This window comes from Canis lupus, chromosome 29 (genome assembly GCF_011100685.1).
Source record: "Canis lupus familiaris isolate Mischka breed German Shepherd chromosome 29, alternate assembly UU_Cfam_GSD_1.0, whole genome shotgun sequence".
Classification (NCBI taxonomy): domain Eukaryota; kingdom Metazoa; phylum Chordata; class Mammalia; order Carnivora; family Canidae; genus Canis; species Canis lupus.
In genome coordinates, this window is record NC_049250.1 from 4878678 (window position 1) to 4900953 (window position 22276).

At 40.0% G+C, this 22276-nt stretch overlaps 1 long non-coding RNA gene across 1 annotated transcript; it reads right to left on the reverse strand.

Moving 5' to 3' along the window:
• Positions 1 to 6348: 6348 nt before the first annotated feature.
• On the reverse strand, positions 6349 to 17344 carry LOC111093178. The gene is made up of 3 exons (XR_005380954.1): positions 17285 to 17344; positions 7780 to 7882; positions 6349 to 6744 (listed from the first exon to the last, which is right to left on the reverse strand). It is a non-coding gene; the product is annotated as an uncharacterized LOC111093178 (long non-coding RNA).
• Positions 17345 to 22276: the final 4932 nt, after the last annotated feature.

Here is a 22276-nt window from a genome sequence, read left to right on the forward strand (position 1 = left end):
ATAGTACTAGAAGTCCTAACCTCAGTAATCAGGCAACAAAAAGAAATCAAAGGCATTCAAATTCGCAAAGAAGAAGTCAAACTCTCCCTCTTTACAGATGACATGATACTGTACCTAGAAAACCCAAAACACTCTACCCCAAGATTGCTAGAACTCATACAGCAATTTGGCAGTGTGGCAGGATACATAATCAATGACCAAAAATCAATGGCATTTCTATACACTAACAATGAGACTGAAGAAAGAGAAATTAAGGAGTCAATCCCATTTACAATTGCACCCAAAAGCATAAGATACCTAGGAATAAACCTAACCAAAGAGGTAAAGGATCTGTACCCTAAACACTACAGAACACTTCTGTAAGTAATTAAGGAAGACACAAAGAAATGGAAAAATATTCCATGCTCATGGATTGGAAGAATTAATATTGTGAAAATGTCAATACTACCCAGGGGGATTTACACATTCAATGCAATCCCTATCAAAAAACCATGGACTTTCTTCAGAGAGTTGGAACAAATAATCTTAAGATTTGTGTGGAATCAGAAAAGACTCCAAATAGCCAGGGGAGTATTGAAAGAGAAAAACAGAGCCGGGGGCATCACAATGCCAGATTTCAGGTTGTACTACAAAGCTGTGATCATCAAGACAGTGTGGTACTGGCAGAAAAATAGACACATAGATCAATGGAAGAGAATAGAGAATCCAGAAATGGGCCCTCAACTCTATGGTCAACTAATATTCGACAAAGCAGGAAAGACTATCCACTGGAAAAAACAGTGTCTTCTATAAATGGTGCTGGGAAAATTGGACAACAATATGCAGAAGAATGAAATTAAACTATTCTCTTCCACCATACACAAAGATAAACTCAAAATGGATGAAAGATCTAATTGTGAGATAAGAATCCATCAAAATCCTAGAGGAGAACACAGGCAACAGCAACCTCTTACAAGATAAATATATGAAGGCAAGGGAAACAAAAGAAAAATGAATTAGTGGGACTTATGATAAAAAGCTTCTGCACAACAAAAGAACAGTCAACAAAACTAAGAAACAACCTACAGAATGGGAGAAGATATTTGCAAATGACCTCTCAGATAAAGGGCTAGTGTCCAAGATCTATAAAGAACTTATTAAACTCAACACCAAAGAAACAAACAATCCAATCATGAAATGGGCAAAAGACATGAAGAGAAATCTCACAGAGGAAGACAGAGACATGGCCAACAAGCACATGAGAAAATGCTCCGCATCACTTGCCATCAGGGAAATACAAATCAAAACCACAATGAGATACCACCTCACACCAGGGAGAATGGTGCAAATGAACAAGACAGGAAACGACAAATGTTGGAGAGGATGTGGAGAAAAGGGAACCCTCTTGCACTGTTGGTGGGAATGTGAACTGGTGCAGCCACTCTGGAAAACTGTGTGGAGGTTCCTCACAGAGTAAAAAGTAGACCTGCCCTACGACCCAGCAATTGCACTGCTGGGGATTTACCCTAAAGATTCAGATGCAGTGAAACGCCGGGTACCTGCACCCGATGTTTCTAGCAGCAATGTCCATAATAGCCAAACTGTGGAAGTGGCCTCGGTGTCCATCGAAAGATGATTGGATAAAGAAGATGTGGTTTATGTATACAATGTAATATTACTCAGCCATTAGAAATGATGAATACTCAACATTTGCTTTGTCGTGGATGGAACTAGAGGGTATTATGCTGAGTGAAGTCAATCGGGGAAGGACAAACATTATATGTTCTCATTCATTTTGGGGAATATAAAAAATAGTGAAAGGGAATAAAGGAGAGAAAATGAGTGGGGAAATATCAGTGAGGGTGACACAACATGCGAGACACCTAACTCTGGTAAACGAACAATGAGTGGTGGAAAGGGAGGTGGGCGGGCAGTCGGGGTGATTGCTTGACGGGCACTGATGGGGGCACTTGATGGGATGAGCACTGGGTGTTATGCTTATGTTGGCAAGTCAAACTCCAATAAAAAAATACAAAGAAAAAAAGCACTAACATTTTTATTCCTCTATCCACCATATTTCATGAATATGATGTTATACTTTATATCCTATTATTTTGTGAATTCCTTGATTTTTACCTGATTTTACTGCTTTTGTGCTTCCTATTTTTCTTACTCCTGTTCACAATCTTTCCTTTTCACTCAAAGAATCTCCTTTAACATTGCTTTTAAGGCTGGTTTAGTGGTGATGAATTCCTTTAATATTTTTTTGTCTGGCATACTCTATCTCTCTCTCTATTCTGAATGATAATTTTGCTGGATAGAGTATTCTTGGTTGCGGTTTTTTTTTTTTCCTTTCAGCACTTGGAATATATCATGCCAGTCTTTTTGAAAAATGCCAGTCTTTTCTGAAAAATCAGCTCCTAGACTTATGGGTTTCCCATGTATTCAGCTTTTTTTTTTTTTTTTTTTTTTTTTTTGCTCTTTTAAAATCTCTTGTTGTTACTACCTTTGCCATTTTAATTATTATGTGTTTTATATGGGTTGATTTTGGGGGAGCTCTCTGTGATCTTTGGATCTAAATTTCTGTTTCCTTCCCTAGATTAGGGAAGTTTTCACCTATTATTCTTCAAATAAATTTTCTGTTCCCTTTCCTCTATCTTCTTATGGAATCCCTATAATGTGAATGTTATTATGTTAGATGGTGTTGCTGAGTTCCTTTAACTTATTCTCATTTTTTGTAATTCTTTCTTATTTCCTCTGTTCAATTTGATGGCTTTCCATTACTTTGTCTTCTCAGCACAGGTCCCTATGCCTGGTGTACTTGTTGTAGGGTCTGCTCTGCTTCCTTCTCCATGCCTGTGGTGTCCCTCCCTCCTGTGGTTAATCTTGTGGTTAATATTGTGGGTCAGTTAGGGTTCAACTGCATCTCCTTCTTACCCTTTTCAATATTGCTTCTTCTTTATGATTAGCTGTGGAGAGCCTGTTCTGAGAGTCTTTGGGTTATTTTCTGGGTTATTTACACTGATGTGGGTATCATCTAAGTGTATCCATGGGACAAAGTGAGCTTGAGATCCTCCCACTTGGTCATCGATCCTGGAAGTTAATTTTTCTTTTTTGAAAATTAATTTACTTAAAATATTTTTCTGATATTTAGGAAGGCATATATTTTAATCCTAATGGTTATCTTTTGACTAGTAACTTTTGTACCATTCTCTGTCTCTCTTTTCTTTTTATTATTTAATTTGGTGAGTTTAAATGATATGCTTTGACTTCTACCTATTTCCTAGGCAATGATAAAAAACATTGTTTCCCCATTTCTCTTGTATCTGTTTTTTTTTAAGCTTTGTTATTTCTGCTGTGTTAGAGCATTTAACATTTGCAAACTTTTTTGTTTCATTACCCCACCTTTGTTAACTCTTAAAATTACTTTTGCTAAAGTTCCCAATTACCTTGGATAGAAACTTACTTAATATCCTATACATATTGCCTGATAGTTGATGGAGAGCTTGGTTGGATATAAGATCCCTGGGTCATACTTTCTATTTTAGTTTCTTGAAAGTACTGTTGTGCTATTGCTGTTTGTTGCTATCTGAAAGTCTGTTGTCAACCCCAAAATTTCCCCGTCTTATTAGTCTTTCGGATTGGAAGAGAGAACTCTTCTTTATTTTAAAAGTCTTATAGTTCTATTCTGAAATGTCTCAGAGTCAATTGACACTTTTTCCCCAGGTACGTGATTTTTCCCTGGCCTTTCAGGATGTAGACATAAGATTTCTCTTCTGTCAGGGAATTTTCTTGAATTATATTTTAAAATATTAGTTTCATTTCAGTTTGCTTTTTTTCTTTGAGTATTCAAATTAGGTAAATATTTGGACATACTATCAATCCTCTAATTAGAAATATTAGTATCTTTTAACCAATCACCAATTATATTAATTCTAAATGCACTTCCACTTTGGAAGATCATATATCAACTGATACATTCTTCCCACCAACTTTATGAAATAGGTTATGTTATTACTTCATTTTATTGATACCAATGTATCTCATTTATTCATAAGATTTTGTTAAGTGAAGCCAGAAAAATGTTATTTTTGGTGGCAACTCTGGGAAAATATTGATCTTAGATTAGTACAGAAAATTGTTTTAAAAACAATACAAAATAATTGTATTATAAAGTTGGAATACAGAAAATATAAAATGTATTTGTTTTCACATTTCTGGAACTCAGTCTAAGCTATAGGGTATTCAGACTAATTTTAAAAATAAATTGTCTGTTAAAAGTTGTTCAGTGTTGAGTGACTGTACAAAAAGCCAGATGTCACATTTGTATTGGGCACTAACCTCAAAGGAGACATTAGTTCACTTTGTATCTTAATACTACAGGTCTTTGGCTGTTTCCAAGCAACACACAATGTTTGGAAAATAGGTGTTGAATTTAGACAGTCATTCACATGTTTTGTCTACGTACTGTCAAACACCCAGATGCCTGTAAGCAAAAATATATCTCAAGGAATTATGTTTTTATCTGTATATTTGGCATCATGTACACTTAACTTGGCTGCCTCTCAAAAAAGCATGCCTTCTTTCAGAGTTTTATACTCTACATTTTTGTCACCTTACAGCAGCAGTTAATAAGACATGTCAGTCACTCCCCTGTTCTGGAGTTACAATGAGCTGGAAGTGACACTGATCAGATGTAATATAAGATTCCCAGACATTTCAAGAGGCCAATGATAGCTAATACAATTCAATTTTTATTTCTGTCCTGTCATGGGGCTATGTATTTTTTTTTAAAGAAAAGCCTTAAAGAATATTCTTCACCCTACTTTGTAAAGAAAATCAAAATAGGTAGATGCATCTTTTCCCATAAAAGTTACGGTCATGTTAGTAAATGAAATGATAACTAGCTCTACTGTACTTAGATAGAATTAATTTAACCAATTTTAAAGATAGTATTATTTTCTAACTGTGGTGTTAGAAGAGGGAAATCGGTGTAGCCACCATTTGTTATTTTCTTCAAATTTATTTCAATTTTTTTGAAAATTATCAATGCATGTAGATCCCTGTGGGCATTATATTCTTGTTGGTGCTACTTGCATACCAAGGAGTCTCAATGTGGTGGGGTATAAACACAAAATACTTTTTATCTAATACATGTATCCCAAATGTGTAAAATTAAACCTATAAACTCACCTCTCCCACTGGGAACGTGGCTCTTTAATACCACCTTGGCCATATTCCACACCTTACCAGATATTGGAATTGTCATTGTCAGATATTGGAATACTCATTCCAGTAGGCATGATTAAATCCTCTGGTTTCTCTCTCTCTCTCATTTTTTCTTCTAATTTTGAAGCCCCCTTCCCTCCTCCAGGGCAGACCAGAACAGTGGGTAATTTACTTCCTTTTTTGTTCCCTTAGGGAAGTGGAAAAGGGAGAGAAAAATGTTTAAAGAGATGCCCACAGGGGGCAGGTCTCACCCTTCAATTTGGTTGGTGGTAACTGTGCTGAAATTCATTATCTGTGGATATAGTTGGGTTGTGTGATGAACCAACATGTCCCCATAGTGATATGCAATTCCCTGCAATTCTTCTGGCCTTGCAGACTTTCAATAGCTTTGTTCTGATTTCATAGGGACAGCATGCTGAATTCTCTGATGTACCAGGTGGTCTTGGTAAGGCTATAGTTGCAAAATGTCTGCTTTTCTGAGGCCAACTTTTAAAACTCCAGACACTTCAGGATCCATTCCATATCTCTTTGGAACTAAGAAGTGAGTGGCTGGCAGTTCTCTACCACCTTAATCTCAATTTTCTTTTCCATTGCTACAGTAGCCTAGAGGAAATTTCCCAAGTCTACAGTAAGCAGACATCCAAAGAGAGAACAGAATACTGGTTGTCCTTTTTTGTAAAAGCCTTCAGTTTTTACAATTGACTCCCTGAAGCCCTCCTCCCTCAGCAAAAGGGAGGGGAACCTCCTCTGAAGGAAGAGCGAGAATAGCACCTCTTCAGCAATAATGTGGTCCCTAATTTGTATCTCCCTTCCTGTAGACCGAGGATGGCAGGAGGAGGTTATATGAGAGGGTGGTTGGCAGTGGAACCTATTCTCTGACCATCTCAGTAAGTACAGTGAGAAAATGACTGGCCTAGGCAACAGTCTGAACTTAGAATGTGGGATCTTAGCAGTAATTCCATAGCAACGCCAGCACAAATTCCTGTTACATTAGTTAGCTTTATAGGGGCTACTTGTTATGGATCTGGGTTGCTCAAGCCCATGCATGCACATATAAGGAATGTGCTTAGGTGGTCCAGCGCATCAGGTGTACTGCATCAAATCCTGTTTAGCACAAGGTGGTGCATAATGATTCATGATTTAGCAACAGTTTATTTTCACTATGTACTCTTACATTGATGGAAAAACGACAAAAACTGTTATGATTAATAATAGCACTATTCTCCCCATCAGTTCTAAGTGATTACACAGAAACTGAGGTACAAATAAACACATACTTCTGCAGAGAGGTACAATCATTTTCCTGAACTTTTAACTTTGTTTTACTTTCAGCATATACATAATCCTTGTAAAAGTATTGTGTTTGCAGAGCTGAAATTCTGTCCTCTGAAGGGCCAGTGTGTCATTCTGCGGCTGGCAGTTTGGAAAAACTTTCATAGCCTCAGGTTTGTTCTCTGCTTCCATGACTTGGATAGACTTGGCATTAAGATTGTTGGAATTCCAGAGTTCTGCACTTCCTCAGCTGTGTAGGGAAAGCTGACAAGGCGTCAGACATCAGAAAATAATTTGTCAAGTGACAGAATGTTTTCTTCTATCCTCACTATCTAATTCACCATCTGTCTATGCCAATGATATGTGTGAATTGACCCAGTCAGAAAATAAAAGTTTGCATATAGATTATTAATTTTTTTAAAACCACTTTTATTTACAAGTGTAGGAACCAAATTGTTTGAAGGTAACTTTTGCTTACTAAAAAGCTTAGTCTCTCAAAATTTCAGGCTTTGTCATGTTTTGTTTTGCTTTTTAGTAAACTTTTTATTTTAGAATATATTTATAGAAAATATCTAGAAAAAAATGTGAAGGAGAACTCTCAAATATACCCCATAACCGGTTTCCCCTATTATTAACATTTTACATTGTATGGTATATTTGTTACAGTTAATTAACCAATATTGAGACCTGACTTTTAACTGAAGTCCATATGTTAATTAGACTTCCTTAGTTTTTGCCTAGTGACCCTTTTCTCTTCCAGGATGTCACATTACATTTAGTCATTATGTTTCCTTAGGCTCCTCTTGGTTGTGACAGTTTCTGAGACTTTCTTTGTTTTTCATGATACTGAGAATTTTAAGGAGTACTGGTGGGTTATTTTGTAGAATGTCCCTCTGTTGGATTTGTCTGATGTTTTTCTCTTGATTAGAATGGAATTATGTGTTTTAGGGAAGAAGACTACTGAGGTAAAATGCCATTTGTATCATATACATCAAGAATAATACCATCAGTGTGACTTATTGCTGTCAATGTTAATCTTGATCAATTGGCTGAGGTAGCAGGTCTCTCCACTGTAAAGTTATTCTATTCTCCCAACCCCTCTTTCATTACTCTTTCATTCATAGTTTTGTAAGTCACTAGGCACAGTCTACACTTAAAGAATGGAGAGTTATGCTTTACCACCTTGAGGGCAGAGATCCATAGAAATTATTTGGAATTCTGCACAGGAGATTCATTTATTCTCCCCCTTTAAAAAATTCAGTCATTTATTTATATCAATATGAATATATGGATACTTACTTTTTCCTTTAGGTTATGATCCAACACTATCTCGTGTATTTGTTGTTCAAATTGTTCCAGCTTTGGCCATTAAGAGCCCTTTCAGGTGACTCCCATGTCAATTCTGTAGGCAAGATTAAAATGCTGGAGTGACCATTTTATTTGAAGAATTTGAAACACAGTGAGAAGCAAGGGGAAGAAGAAGGAGCACTTTAATGCACTTAGGGAAGAGTGCCTGTGGGTGGAAAGACATACCACCTGAATCTAGTGTGCAGGTGTTCATGTGTCCTGTCTGTCTTAATACCTTATCAGCCTTCCCCACTGGGGGTATAGTCATTAGGACCACACATAGGGCTCATGCAAGAGGCTTATGGACAAAAGGTACTGAGGTGCAATGACACACACTTGCTCTAGCAGAGAGACATGGTGATAAGTACTCCTGGCCACAGCTGTGGCTCTCCTATTAGCTCAATGGACAGCCACATGTTCTTCATGTTTCTTTGGTAGAGGACACATGAATTGAAAGGTGTTACAACTAGGTGTCTGACTTAAGATGTTCTGAACATTGAGCCTTTCCATCCTTTCCTATCTATATCACATGATCTACTTAACTGTTTAATATATATCTTGGGTTACGGATGTATTTACTATCTATACTTAACTCATATCATGAGTTCATTTATCTATCTAATTTTTTGTCCCTTCTATAGTAGAATTAAACATTTTCCTAAATACAAAATTACATAGACATTTTACGTATTACATAGACAAAGAAAATATGGGTAGATTAGAAGACATAATTGCAACCAAGGCCCCCTTTCAGGAAGTGGGATCTCAAGTGATATTGAATAGATAGATTGATCAAGAAGTTGAAAATACTGAAAATATCAGATGTGCTTCCAAAGGAGGATATGGTATTTGATTCAACGGCCATATGGGGGTCAATTTACTCTGAAGAGCTAAAGGTTTGTCCAGGAGAATCTCCTATTTTTCTTTAAAAAAAAATTTTGCAAAAGACATTCCTCCAAGGAGCCCTGTAGATGGATGGAGCTGAGTACTGTCAGGAGGATTGCTGGCTTCCTGTTGCTAAGGAATCTGAGCATTTTTCCATCTCTCTCTCTTTTTTTAAATTTATTTGAGAAAGAGAGAGAGCGCATGTGCACACACACTAGTGGTGAGGGCGGGGGGGCAGAGGGACAAGCAATGCACTGAGTGCAGAGCCCCACCTGGGGCTTGATCCCAGCACCCTAATATTAGAGGCTTAACTGACTGAGCCACCCAGGCACTCCTCCATCTTTCTTCTAAGAGAAATAATCTGACAAAGGCACAACCATCTCTATACTAAAGATGTTCTTGTCAATTGTTACAAACCCACTTAGCATCTTCTTGATATTCCTGATATAAAAAAAAAAAAAAACCCACCAAATTCTTGTATGGTCAAAGTTACATGGAACCTTATTAAGAATTTGTCAGGTCTGTGCCATGGTACAAATGGGGCAAGCAGAGCCAACTTCATGGAGGAAGTCATGTTAGAACCATGCCCTGAAAAATTTGATAGAATTTTAAAAAACAGAGAAGATGGAGAATAGCATGCTCGAAAAGGAAGTAGACTAAGCACAAGAGGAAGTCTGCTACATGAAACAGTATGGCTTTAACAAAAGCTCCTGTAATGAAGGGAATAGAGTCCAGGCTAGAAGCTCAGCCCATAATGCTCAGTAAGACCAGAGGTTCATATATAATTTTCTAGGAATTTTTTATTACCCAGACTTTATAACAGTACAAAATTACCCTGTTACTCATGGGTGTAAGGGGAGCATGCGCATATTGCCATTTAAGGTGTGATTCAAACACCCTTGAGGGAAGAGAAACTCTAGAGTTGGATGTGGGTGAGCAATGCTGCGAACCCAGAACAAAAGGTGTCAAGATTTTCTGATTGTCAGGGGCAGTTCTGGAAGCATCATCCATTCTGCCAAATCACCTATTCCTCACAACAATCCCTATCTTATGTATATAATATTAATGTCTCTATTTTATAGATAGTGAAACTGACACCTGGAGAGGATGACTTATCTGCTAACGGTCAAAAAGCCAGTAGGTCATGGAATTCCTTTGGATTTAAGACACACATCCTTGGGACGCCTGGGTGGCTCAATGGTTGAGTGTCTGCCTTCGGTTCAGCGTATGATCCCGGAATCTTGGGATCGGTTCTCGCATTGGGCTTCCCATATGCAACCTGCTTCTTTCTCTGCCTCTCTCTGTGTCTCTCTTGTGGATAAATAAATAAATAAAATATTTTTTTAAAAAAGAAGATGCACATCCTTAACTACGATTATATTCTTGCAGTCTAATTTTAAACTTTTATCAAAATATTCTAGAAATGTTCACAGTATGAACACTAGGAATGCCCTAAATTGCAAATGGCACCTAAAGCCTAGTAGCTACCAACTAAATGTTGAGTAAATGAGTGACTGGACTGATGAATAAATGAGTGAATGAGTGCAAGATGCTCCAACTGAAAAGGAAAATCCTCTTGGCTCTGAAAGGCTGAGAGCATTAGAGGACATAGGAGAGAAAAGGAAAAAGAAAAATCTTTATTTCACATTCCGAGGAAGCTACAGAGAAAGTATAATTGTTTTATTTATTATACATAGAGACACACAGAAAGAGAGAGGCAGAGACAGAGGCAGAGGGAGAAGCAGGCACCATGCAGGGAGCCTGACGCGGGACTCAATCCCGGGACTCCAGGATCCCACCCTGGGCTGCAGGGGGCGCTAAACCATAGCGCCACCGGGGCTGCCCTGGTTTAAAAATACTGTATAAAATCTAATGGAAGGGGATCCCTGAGTGGCGCAGCGGTTTGGCGCCTGCCTTTGGCCCAGGGCGCGATCCTGGAGACCTAGGATCGAATCCCACATCTGGCTCCCAGTGCATGGAGCCTGCTTCTCCCTCTGCCTGTGTCTCTGCCTCTCTCTCTCTGTGACTATGATAAATAAATAAATAAGTAACAAAAAAAATTAAAAAAAAAAAATCTAATGGAAGATCAGCAACATAGGCTTGTTGATTTTTTTTGGTTTCTGGCATAAAATTAATGCAAACATGTGTGGTCAGAAGCCAGAATCAGCTACAGAGGCTTTATGATCATTATTTTAGATTTTTCTTTTCCAGATTTAGGTTTTTCCTGGATGTCTATTTCTGGTAGTCTACAGAGTTAGAATTTTTTTTTTTTTTTGTACAGCTTTCTGGGGAAATCTTTTTTTTTTTTTTAATTGGTGTTCAATTTACTAACATACAGAATAGCCCCCAGTGCCCGTCACCCATTCACTCCCACCCCCCGCCCTCCTCCCCTTCTACTACCCCTAGTTCCTTTCCCAGAGTTAGCAGTCTTTACGTTCTGTCTCCCTTTCTGATATTTCCCACACATTTCTTCTCCCTTCCCTTATATTCCCTTTCACTATTATTTATATTCCCCAAATGAATGAGAAAATATAATGTTTGTTCTTCTCCGACTGACTTACTTCACTCAGCATAATACCCTCCAGTTCCATCCACGTTGAAGCAAATGGTGGGTATTTGTCATTTCTAATAGCTGAGTAATATTCCATTGTATACATAAACCACATCTTTATCCATTCATCTTTCGTTGGACACCGAGGCTCCTTCCACAGTTTGGCTATCGTGGACATTGCTGCTAGAAACATCGGGGTGCAGGTGTCCCGGCGTTTCATTGCATTTGTATCTTTGGGGTAAATCCCCAACAGTGCAATTGCTGGGTCGTAGGGCTGGTCTATTTTTAACTCTTTGAGGAACCTCCACACAGTTTTCCAGAGTGGCTGCACCAGTTCACATTCCCACCAACAGTGTAAGAGGGTTCCCTTTTCTCCGCATCCTCTCCAACATTTGTTGTTTCCTGCCTTGTTAATTTGCCCCATTCTCACTGGTGTGAGGTGGTATCTCATTGTGGTTTTGATTTGTATTTCCCTGATGGCAAGTGATGCAGAGCATTTTCTCATATGCATGTTGGCCATGTCTATGTCTTCCTCTGTGAGATTTCTCTTCATGTCTTTTGCCCATTTCATGATTGGATTGTTTGTTTCTTTGCTGTTGAGTTTAATAAGTTCTTTATAGATCTTGGAAACTAGCCCTTTATCTGATAGGTCATTTGCAAATATCTTCTCCCATTCTGTAGGTTGTCCTTTAGTTTTGTTGACTGCATCCTTTGCTGTGCAAAAGCTTCTTATCTTGATGAAGTCCCAATAGTTCATTTTTGCTTTTGTTTCTTTTGCCTTCGTGGATGTATCTTGCAAGAAGTTACTATGGCCGAGTTCAAAAAGGGTGTTGCCTGTGTTCTTCTCTAGGATTTTGATGGAATCTTGTCTCACATTTAGATCTTTCATCCATTTTGAGTTTATCTTTGCGTATGGTGCAAGAGAGTGGTCTAGTTTTATTCTTCTGCATGTGGATGTCCAATTTTCCCAGCACCATTTATTGAAGAGACTGTCTTTCTTCCAATGGATAGTCTTTCCTCCTTTATCGAATATTAGTTGACCATAAAGTTCAGGGTCCACTTCTGGATTCTCTATTCTGTTCCACTGATCTATGTGTCTGTTTTTGTGCCAGTACCACACTGTCTTGATGACCACAGCTTTGTAGTACAACCTGAAATCTGGCATTGTGATGCCCCCAGCTATGGTTTTCTTTTTTAAAATTCCCCTGGCTATTCGGGGTCTTTTCTGATTCCACACAAATCTTAAAATAATTTGTTCTAACTCTCTGAAGAAAGTCCATGGTATTTTGATAGGGATTGCATTAAACGTGTATATTGCCCTGGGTAACATTGACATTTTCACAATATTAATTCTGCCAATCCATGAGCATGGAATATTTTTCCATCTCTTTGTGTCTTCCTCAATTTCTTTCAGAAGTGTTCTATAGTTTTGAGGGTATAGATCCTTTACATCTTTGGTTAGGTTTATTCCTAGGTATCTTATGCTTTTTGGTGCAATTGTAAATGGGATTGACTCCTTAATTTCTCTTTCTTCATTCTCATTGTTAGTGTATAGAAATGCCACTGATTTCTGGGCATTGATTTTGTATCCTGCCACACTACCGAATTGCTGTATGAGTTCTAGCAATCTTGGGGTGGAGACTTTTGGGTTTTCTATGTAGAGTATCATGTCATCTGCGAAGAGGGAGAGTTTGACTTCTTCTTTGCCAATTTGAATGCCTTTAATGTCTTTTTGTTGTCTGATTGCTGAGGCTAGGACTTCCAGTACTATGTTGAACAGCAGTGGTGAGAGTGGACATCCCTGTCTTGTTCCTGATCTTAGGGGAAAGGCTCCCAGTGCTTCCCCATTGAGAATGATATTTGCTGTGGGCTTTTCATAGATGGCTCTTAAGATGTCGAGGAATGTTCCCTCTATCCCTACACTCTGAAGAGTTTTGATCAGGAATGGATGCTGTATTTTGTCAAATGCTTTCTCTGCATCTAATGAGAGGATCATATGGTTCTTGGTTTTTCTCTTGCTGATATGATGAATCACATTGATTGTTTTACGGGTGTTGAACCAGCCTTGTGTCCCTGGGATAAATCCTACTTGGTCATGGTGAATAATTTTCATAATGTACTCTTGGATCCTATTGGCCAGTATCTTGTTGAGAATTTTTGTATCCATGTTCATCAGGGATATTGGTCTGTAATTCTCCTTTTTGGTGGGGTCTTTGTCTGGTTTTGGAATTAAGGTGATGCTGGCCTCATAGAACGAATTTGGAAGTACTCCATCTCTTTCTATCTTTCCAAACAGCTTTAGGAGAATAGGTATGGTTTCTTCTTTAAACATTTTATAGAATTCTCCTGGGAAGCCATCTGGCCCTGGACTCTTGTTTCTTGGGAGGTTTTTGATGACTGCTTCAATTTCCTCCCTGGTTATTGGCCTGTTAAGGTTTTCTATTTCTTCCTGTTCCAGTTTTGGTAGTTTGTGGCTTTCCAGGAATGCGTCCATTTCTTCTAGATTGCCTAAGTTATTGGCGTATAGCTGTTCATAATATGTTTTTAAAATCGTTTGTATTTCTTTGGTGTTGGTAGTGATCTCTCCTTTCTCATTCATGATTTTATTAATTTGAGTCTTCTCTCTCTTCTTTTTAATAAGGCTGGCTAATGGTTTATCTATCTTATTAATTCTTTCAAAGAACCAACTCCTGGTTCTGTTGATCTGTTCCATGGTTCTTCTGGTCTCGATTTCGTTGAGTTCTGCTCGAATCTTTATTAACTCTCTTCTTCTCTTGGGTGTAGGATCTATTTGCTGTTTTTTCTCTAGCTCCTTTATGTGTAAGGTTAGCTTTTGTGTTGAGTTCTTTCCAGTTTTTGAATGGATGCTTGTATTGCGATGTATTTCCCCCTTAGGACTGCTTTTGCTGCATCCCAAAGATTTTGGATGGTTGTATCTTCATTCTCATTAGTTTCCATGAATCTTTTTAATTCTTCCTTAATTTCCTGGTTGACCCTTTCATCTTTTAGCAGGATGGTCCTTAACCTCCACGTGTTTGAGGTCCTTCCAAACTTCTTGTTGTGATTTAGTTCTAATTTCAAGGCATTATGGTCTGAGAATATGCAGGGGACAATCCCAATCTTTTGGTATCGGTTCAGACCCGATTTGTGACCCAACATGTGGTCTATTCTGGAGAAAGTTCCATGTGCACTTGAGAAGAATGTGTATTCAGTTGAGTTTGGATGTAAAGTTCTGTAGATATCTGTGAAATCCATCTGGTCCAGTGTATCATTTAAAGCTCTCGTTTCTTTGGAGATGTTGTGCTTAGAAGACCTATCGAGTATAGAAAGAGCTAGATTGAAGTCACCAAGTATAAGTGTATTATTATCTAAGTATGTCTTCACTTTGGTTAATAATTGATTTATATATTTGGCAGTTCCCACATTCGGGGCATATATATTGAGTATTGTTACGTCCTCTTGTTGAATAGATCCTTTAAGTATGATATAGTGTCCCTCTTCATCTCTCACTACAGTCTTTGGGGTAAATTTTAGTTTATCTGATATAAGGATGGCTACCCCTGCTTTCTTTTGAGGACCATTCGAATGGTAAATGGTTCTCCAACCTTTTATTTTCAGGCTGTAGGTGTCCTTCTGTCTAAAATGAGTCTCTTGTAGACAGCAAATAGATGGGTCCTGCTTTTTTATCCAGTCTGAAACCCTGCGCCTTTTGATGGGGTCATTAAGCCCGTTCACATTCAGAGTTACTATTGAGAGATATGAATTTAGTGTCATCATGATAACTATTCAGTCCTTGTTTTTGTGGAATGTTCCACTGAACTTCTTCTTAAAGGGGAATTTTAAGAGTCCCCCTTAAAATTTCTTGCAGAGCTGGTTTGGAGGTCACATATTCTTTTAGTTGCTGCCTGTCTTGGAAGCTCTTTATCTCTCCTTCCATTTTGAATGAGAGCCTTGCTGGATAAAGTATTCTTGGTTGCATGTTCTTCTCATTTAGGACCCTGAATATATCCTGCCAGCCCTTTCTGGCCTGCCAGGTCTCTGTGGATAGGTCTGCTGTTACCCTAATACTCCTACCCATAAAAGTCAGGGATTTCTTGTCTCTTGCTGCTTTAAGGATCCTCTCTTTATCTTTGGAATTTGCAAGCTTCACTATTAAATGTCGAGCTGTTGAACGGTTTTTATTGATTTTAGGGGGGGATCTCTCTATTTCCTGGATCTGAATGCCTGTTTCCCTTCCCAGATTAGGAAAGTTTTCAGCTAGAATTTGTTCAAATACATATTCTGGCCCTCTGTCCCTTTCGGCGCCCTCGGGAACACCAATTAAACGTAGGTTTTTCTTCCTCAGGCTGTCGTTTATTTCCCTTAATCTATCTTCATGGTCTTTTAATTGTTTGTCTCTTTTTTCCTCAGTTTCCCTCTTTGCTATCAACTTGTCTTCTATGTCACTCACTCGTTCTTCCACCTCATTAACCCTCGTCGTTAGGACTTCTAGTTTGGATTGCATCTCATTCAATTGATTTTTAATTTCTGCCTGATTAGCTCTAAATTCTGCAGTCATGAAGTCTCTTGAGTCCTTTATGCTTTTTTCTAGAGCCACCAGTAGCCGTATAATAGTGCTTCTGAATTGGCTTTCTGACATTGAATTGTAATCCAGATTTTGTAACTCTGTGGGAGAGAGGACTGTTTCTGATTCTTTCTTTTGAGGTGAGGTTTTCCTTCTAGTCATTTTGCTCAGTGCAGAGTGGCCAAAAGCAAGTTGTACTGGGAAAAGGAGAAAAAGAGAGGAGAGAAAGAAGGAAAGAAAAGAGAGAAAAAAAAGGAAGAAAAAAAACGAAAAAAAAAGAAGAAAAAGAGAAAGAAAAAGAAAGAAAGGAGAAAAAAGGGGGGTGGGGGAAGGAAACAAATCAAAAAGCAAAAAAAAAAAAAAAAAAAAAAAGAACCACGGAGGAGTATCTTCTGATTCTGTGTACTTTAAGTCCCTTGGCTTCCCCTGGAAGTTGTCAGTCAGTCTAGCTGGTCTTCTGGGGGAGGGGCCTGTTGTGCTGATTTTCAGGTGTAGCAGTTGGGGGAGCTGCTGTGCCCCTGCCTGGTGCAGGGCTCGGTGGGGGTTGTTTACCCCGTGAGGCCCCAGGAGCAACAGCCCCAGTGGCGGGGCCAGCTCTGGAAACCTGGATTCAGCCCCCGCAGGAACTCCGGAGCTCTCTGTCTGCAGGGCCTGGAGGCTCCGGGGCGGGGCCGCTGATCTGCTCAGCTGGGGCGGGAGCGTCCTCGCTGTCCTGGGCCCTCCCGGCCTCTGCCTGTCCCGGGGGAGGCCGGATCCTGGGCTGTGTCCCGGCGCCCTGTGCTCCTGGGGCCTGCGCTGTTGGATTCGCGCTCCCGCCCCGCAGCCCCCTCCGCGGAGCCGCCCCCGAGCCCCCCGAGCTGCTCCTGCCCCGCAGCCCCCTCCGCGGAGCCGCCCCCGAGCCCCCCCGAGCTGCTCCCGCCCCGCAGCCCCCTCCGCGGAGCCGCCCCCGAGCCCCCCCCAGCTGCTCCCGCCCCGCAGCCCCCTCCGCGGAGCCGCCCCAGAGCCCCCCCGAGCTGCTCCCGCCCCGCACCGCCGCCCCCGAGCCCCCCGAGCTGCTCCCGTCCTGCAGCCCCCTCCGCGGAGCCCCCCCCGAGCCCCCCCGAGCTGCTCCCGCCCCGCAGCCCCCTCCGCGGAGCCTCTTCCTCCGCCCGAGCCCCCCCGAGCTGCTCCGGGTCCCGCCCTGCGCGCTGCAGCCCTTAGGGAGCTCGGCGCACTCTCCCGGGGCGCAGGTGTCTGTTAGTGTCCCCGGGAGCCCGAGGGCATCCCCACCCTCCTGGGTCCTGCTCCACCTCCCCGCGAGCCCCTTTCCCCCGGGAAGGTCGGTGCAGCTCCTGCGTCCTCCGGGACGGGGCTCTCCTGTCCTGGGGACACTCGCCCCGGCCTCAGCCCTGCTCCTCGCGGGGCCCCTCCCCCTTGGAGGCCTTTGTTCCTTTATTTCTTTTTCCCCGTCTTCCTACCTTGATAGAAAAGCGGACTCTTCTCACTGTAGCATTCCAGCTGGTCTCTCTTTAATTCTCAGGCCGAATTCATAGATTTTCAGGATAATTTGAAGGTTTTCTAAAAGGTTTTCTAGGTAATTTGGTGGAGACAGGTGATTTGGGGACCCTACTCTTCCGCCATCTTGCCCCTCCTCCCCTCCAGAGTTGGAATTTATTAATGAAGTTTTCTGTTCTGCAGTCTTGAGCTTTTGAGAACATGTGTTTTGATGATGAGGAAGAGCTAGTTACAAGGCCTGTGCCTCAACAGTAGTACTTAGTGACTATTCATGACAGAATTGTTAGTGAGGATGCAACAAGGAAGTTACTCAAATCAGAAGGTTGAAAGCTATCAGGAAAGCGGAGGAGGAGGAAGGGACACAACTGGGAAGGAATGTGTTTTCTTTTTTGTTTGTTTGTTTGTTTGTTTGTTTGTTTGTTTTGCAGAACCAACAGTTCCAGCCCAGGGACTGCTAAGTGTTTCAAATAAGAGCCCCTTGCAAGGTATGTCTCACCTGATAACCTGTTGTATGTACCAGTTAGAGCCAGATTGGAGCTAAGCACCTGCACAAAAGCCCCCTTCAATTTTCTAGAACTTACATTTCACTCATTATAATACCAGGATCTCCTCCTATGGGTGGAGTTTTCCGCCATTTTTGGAACACAGATGTATGAACTAGCATGCTGACATGCTAGGCACACACAATTGAATCTAAGTGCCTAAGCAATAGAATATGTGTAAGTTTCTTAATGTATATTCATATTCCCTATCTCCATCCTCATATACACCACTGAATAAAAGTTTTTTTTTTTTGTTTTGTTTTTTGTTTTTTGTTTTTACTAACCCCACAGGAGACAGCACTTTGAGAGCTATCTCACTGTCTCTTTACTTATAACAAGCAATAAGAAATTTGTTGCTTTTAACATTTCCTTGGGGGTATGTTCAATTCAATGCACTCCAAGAAGTGAACCCCTTGAGTTCAGTTATAGAATTACTTTGAAAACACAGTAGATCATATTGATTGTATAAAGACCATTGGGGAAGATAATCACACTTAAATTAGTTCAACTGTCAATTCAGTCATGTGAACTCAGCTCAGAAATGGGGAAAATAGTAGAAAGAGTATCTTTATAATCTTTGCCTTTTGTGTAGCCCTTTTCAGTATTTGGCAAATATTTGTATATCAACTATTCTTTTTCTTGTTCCACTAAATCTATAAACTCATTAGGGTTAATATGAAATTATAATAATCATGTTTTAAAAGTTTTTTGTATGTTATGATATTCTGACATCATAAAAATCTTGTAGGAACTGCTGGGATAGCCCATCTTGGAGCTAACCATTTCTTAGAGACAACAAAAGACACCCATAGAGTGTGCTTTTCATATGCAAACATCTATCCCCAGTCTATACTCCTGACCACTTCCCAAAGCCAATATTTTATCTAAATCTTTCCAGCTCCAGGTACCAGACTACTGGAGACCACCTCATAGTCCAAAACCTGCCAGAATTATCCAAATGAGACAATCCTAAACTGTTCACTCTGTTCTGTCTTGCCTTTCCTGCAGAAATCCCAATAAAGGATCTGGCCTAGGCTTTCTCCTCCCTCCACTTCTACTCCTGACCAGAACCTGGTGCTGCGCCTGTGGCCCTGTGTGGCATCAGCACACCCCCTTCTGTTGGGAAATGTAGGTAATAAATTCTTCTTTCAATGGCATTGACATCTTCATGGTGACAGTCACTTCCATAAGTTAAAATCACATGGGTACAAATGAGATAGGAATATCAGAGAGGGTGACAGAACGTGAGAGACTCCTAACTCTGGGAAACAAACAAGGGGTAGTAGAAGGGGAGGTAAGTGGGGGGATGGGGTGACTGGGTGATGGGCACTGAGGGGGGGCATTTGATGGGATGAGCACTGGGTATTATACTATGTGTTGGCAAATCAAACTCCAATAAAAAAATATACAAAAAATAAATAAATAAAGGTTTAGTGTCTCCAAAAAAAAAAGATAGTAATGTTTTTAAGAAAGCTGTGGCACGCTAGCACGTAGAGCTTAGTGATTTTGCATAAAACAATAAATACATGCAAAAATGTGTGTGTGTGTGTGTGTATGCTATGAAGCTAAGCTTACCCATATTTTATTTTAAAATTAGGAAGAGGGCAGTCCAGGTGGCTCAGCGGTTTAGCGCCGCCTTCAGCCCAGGGCGAGATCCTGGTGACCTGGGATCGAGTCCTACGTCAGGCTCCCTGCATAGAGCCTGCTTCTCCCTCTGCCTGTGTCTCTGCCTCTCTCTCTCTGTGTCTCTCATAAAGAAATAAAATCTTTAAAAAAATAAAATAAAGTTAGGAAGAATTTAGCTATATTGTCAAAGAAGGAGAACAGAAAATACAAATAAATTTGACCTATAAAGTTAGCATTTTTGAATAACACAATAGGAATAGCAGAGATTATTAAAACATAGTTGCACAGACCTTTAATACTTTCCAAGCTACTGTCAAAAGGCAAAAGAAACTAAATGCTATTGGTAAAGGTCAAACCTAGAATAGAAATTAAAGAGAAGTTGTATTTGTGTTTTATTTTAGAAAGTTTTCTCATCAAAGAGCCTCAAACCAATAGGAACTATAGCTTTGATATGAATGTGTGAAACCACCCAACTACAGGAAAAAGGATTACTCGTATTTACTTCCCAGTTGGAAATTTCAGAGGGTGTCTGTTATGAGATTATTTATCATGGAATGCTTTTGTATGAGACTTTTAAATTGGACTAACACCACCCTAAGGCCATGTTTATTCACACAAAGATTACAAATGTTTTGAAATTCACCAGTCACATTATACCTAAAGTCAGGAAACCATGTATCCTGGCATAATTATTAATACATATCCCACCTCACTTTCAAAAAGTGTGCCAATTTGGACAAAAAAATTACAACAAATTGCACATTTACCTATCTCACCTCTCTTATCCTTGGGCAGAACATTTTTAGCACATGATTAGTGGTGTATATGTATTTAAAAATGCTGTTATAAAGTGTTTACCCTAAAAGACACATGATTGGTTCTCTAAATCACCACTTAATGTAAACAGATTTTTAGTTAATTAAAAATTCTGGAATTTTGTGTTTGAAGTTTATATTAACACTGTAAGTTTATGTATCACCAATGGTCACTGAACATTATTACCATCATCAAACCTGTTTTCTTGATTTAGTTGTAGATTGACTTCAGTGCCTTTGAGCTACAATCAGATTTCATTATTTGGAAAATGCGTTGGAGGTATCTGTGAGCCTTTAGACTTCTACAGGAATTCTCCTTTCCAAAAGCAACCACTGAAAGACTTTTGTGCTCTGATATGTACTGAAGGTGAATAAACTAGCTAAGACTTTTCATAAAACATTGTGTCCTCCCACACCTCGTGGATATTGAAAATAACTGATTTTAGGGGCACCTGGGTGGCTCAGTCAGTTAAATATCCCATTCTTGATCTCAGCTCAGGCCTTGATCTCAGGGTTGTGAGTTCAAGCCCCTTGGGGGGCTCCAAGCTTGGTGTGGAGTTTACTTGAAAAAAAAAGGGAAGAACTGATTTTTGTCGTATTCAGAATATGTCTGGTTTTTAGTTTCATATTTGTCTTAAACATTCCATACTTCAACCTCAAAATAACTTTCTAAAATCCATCAGATCATGACACCTTTAGCAGGTCTTAGAATCCAGAATAAACCTGATCTCCCAGGCATGGGACAATCGCCTCAGGTTGTGTCTGTCCTTCCTCAGCCTCCTTTCCTGTTTCTCCATTCCTAGTTCTTTGCACCAGGAAAACTGACCTGGAGCAGTTGCCCAACATGGAAAATTTCAGGCTTCAGGATTTTGAGTCTTTACCATCATCTCTGAAACTCCAAAGTCATATAAGAATTTATTTTTCTGGGAATTATTACACTTAAAATTTTATTTGTTAATTTTCCTAATAAAGTGGAAAAAAATCACTTCGTTTACTCCTTTCCTCTGACTTAGAGACAATTTATTGTTATCCCATTTTCAATGTTGAGTTAAACAATAAAATTTGCTTTGAGCCTGTCCTTTGATGAATGAGCCTATCTCGTTGATACCCAGAAAGAAGACCGTAGATAGTGGCATCATCTTAGTAGAAGTGCACGTTCTCAGGTTTTACTCCAGACCTGCTGAATCCAAACTTTTGGGGGTGAGACCCAGGAATCTGGATTTGAACAAGCTCCCCAGATGATTCTAATATGCTTTAATATTGAAGAAACATCAGTTGGCCTAAAGCTCCAGAAATGTTTCTTAGTGTGGCTTTAGTTTCTATTTATTGGTCATCTACAAAGGTATATCTACAAAGGCATATTGTGTGGTTGGAGGTTTCTTTTTTTTTAATAAATTTATTTTTTATTGGTGTTCAATTTACCAACATACAGAATAACACCCAGTGCTCATCCCGACAAGTGCCCCCCTCAGTGCCCATCACCCATTCACCCCCACCTCCTGCCCTCCTCCCTTTCCACCACCCCTAGTTCGTTTCCCAGAGTTAGGAGTCTTTATGTCTCCCTTTCTGATATTTCCTACTCATTTCTTCTCCCTTCCCTTATATTCCCTTTCACTATTATTTATATTCCCCAAATGAATGAGACCATATAATGTTTGTCCTTCTCCGATTGACTTACTTCACTCAGCAGAATACCCTCCAGTTCCGTCCACACTGAAGCAAATGGTGGGTATTTGTCGTTTCTAATGGCTGAGGAATATTCCATTGTATACATAAACCACATCTTCTTTATCCATTCATCTTTCGATGGACACCGAGGCTCCTTCCACACTTTGGCTATTGTGGACATTGCTGCTAGAAACATCGGGGTGCAGGTGTCCTGGCGTTTCATTGCATCTGAATCTTTGGGGTAAATCCCCAGCAGTGCAATTGCTGGGTCGTAGGGCTGGTCTATTTTTAACTCTTTGAGGAA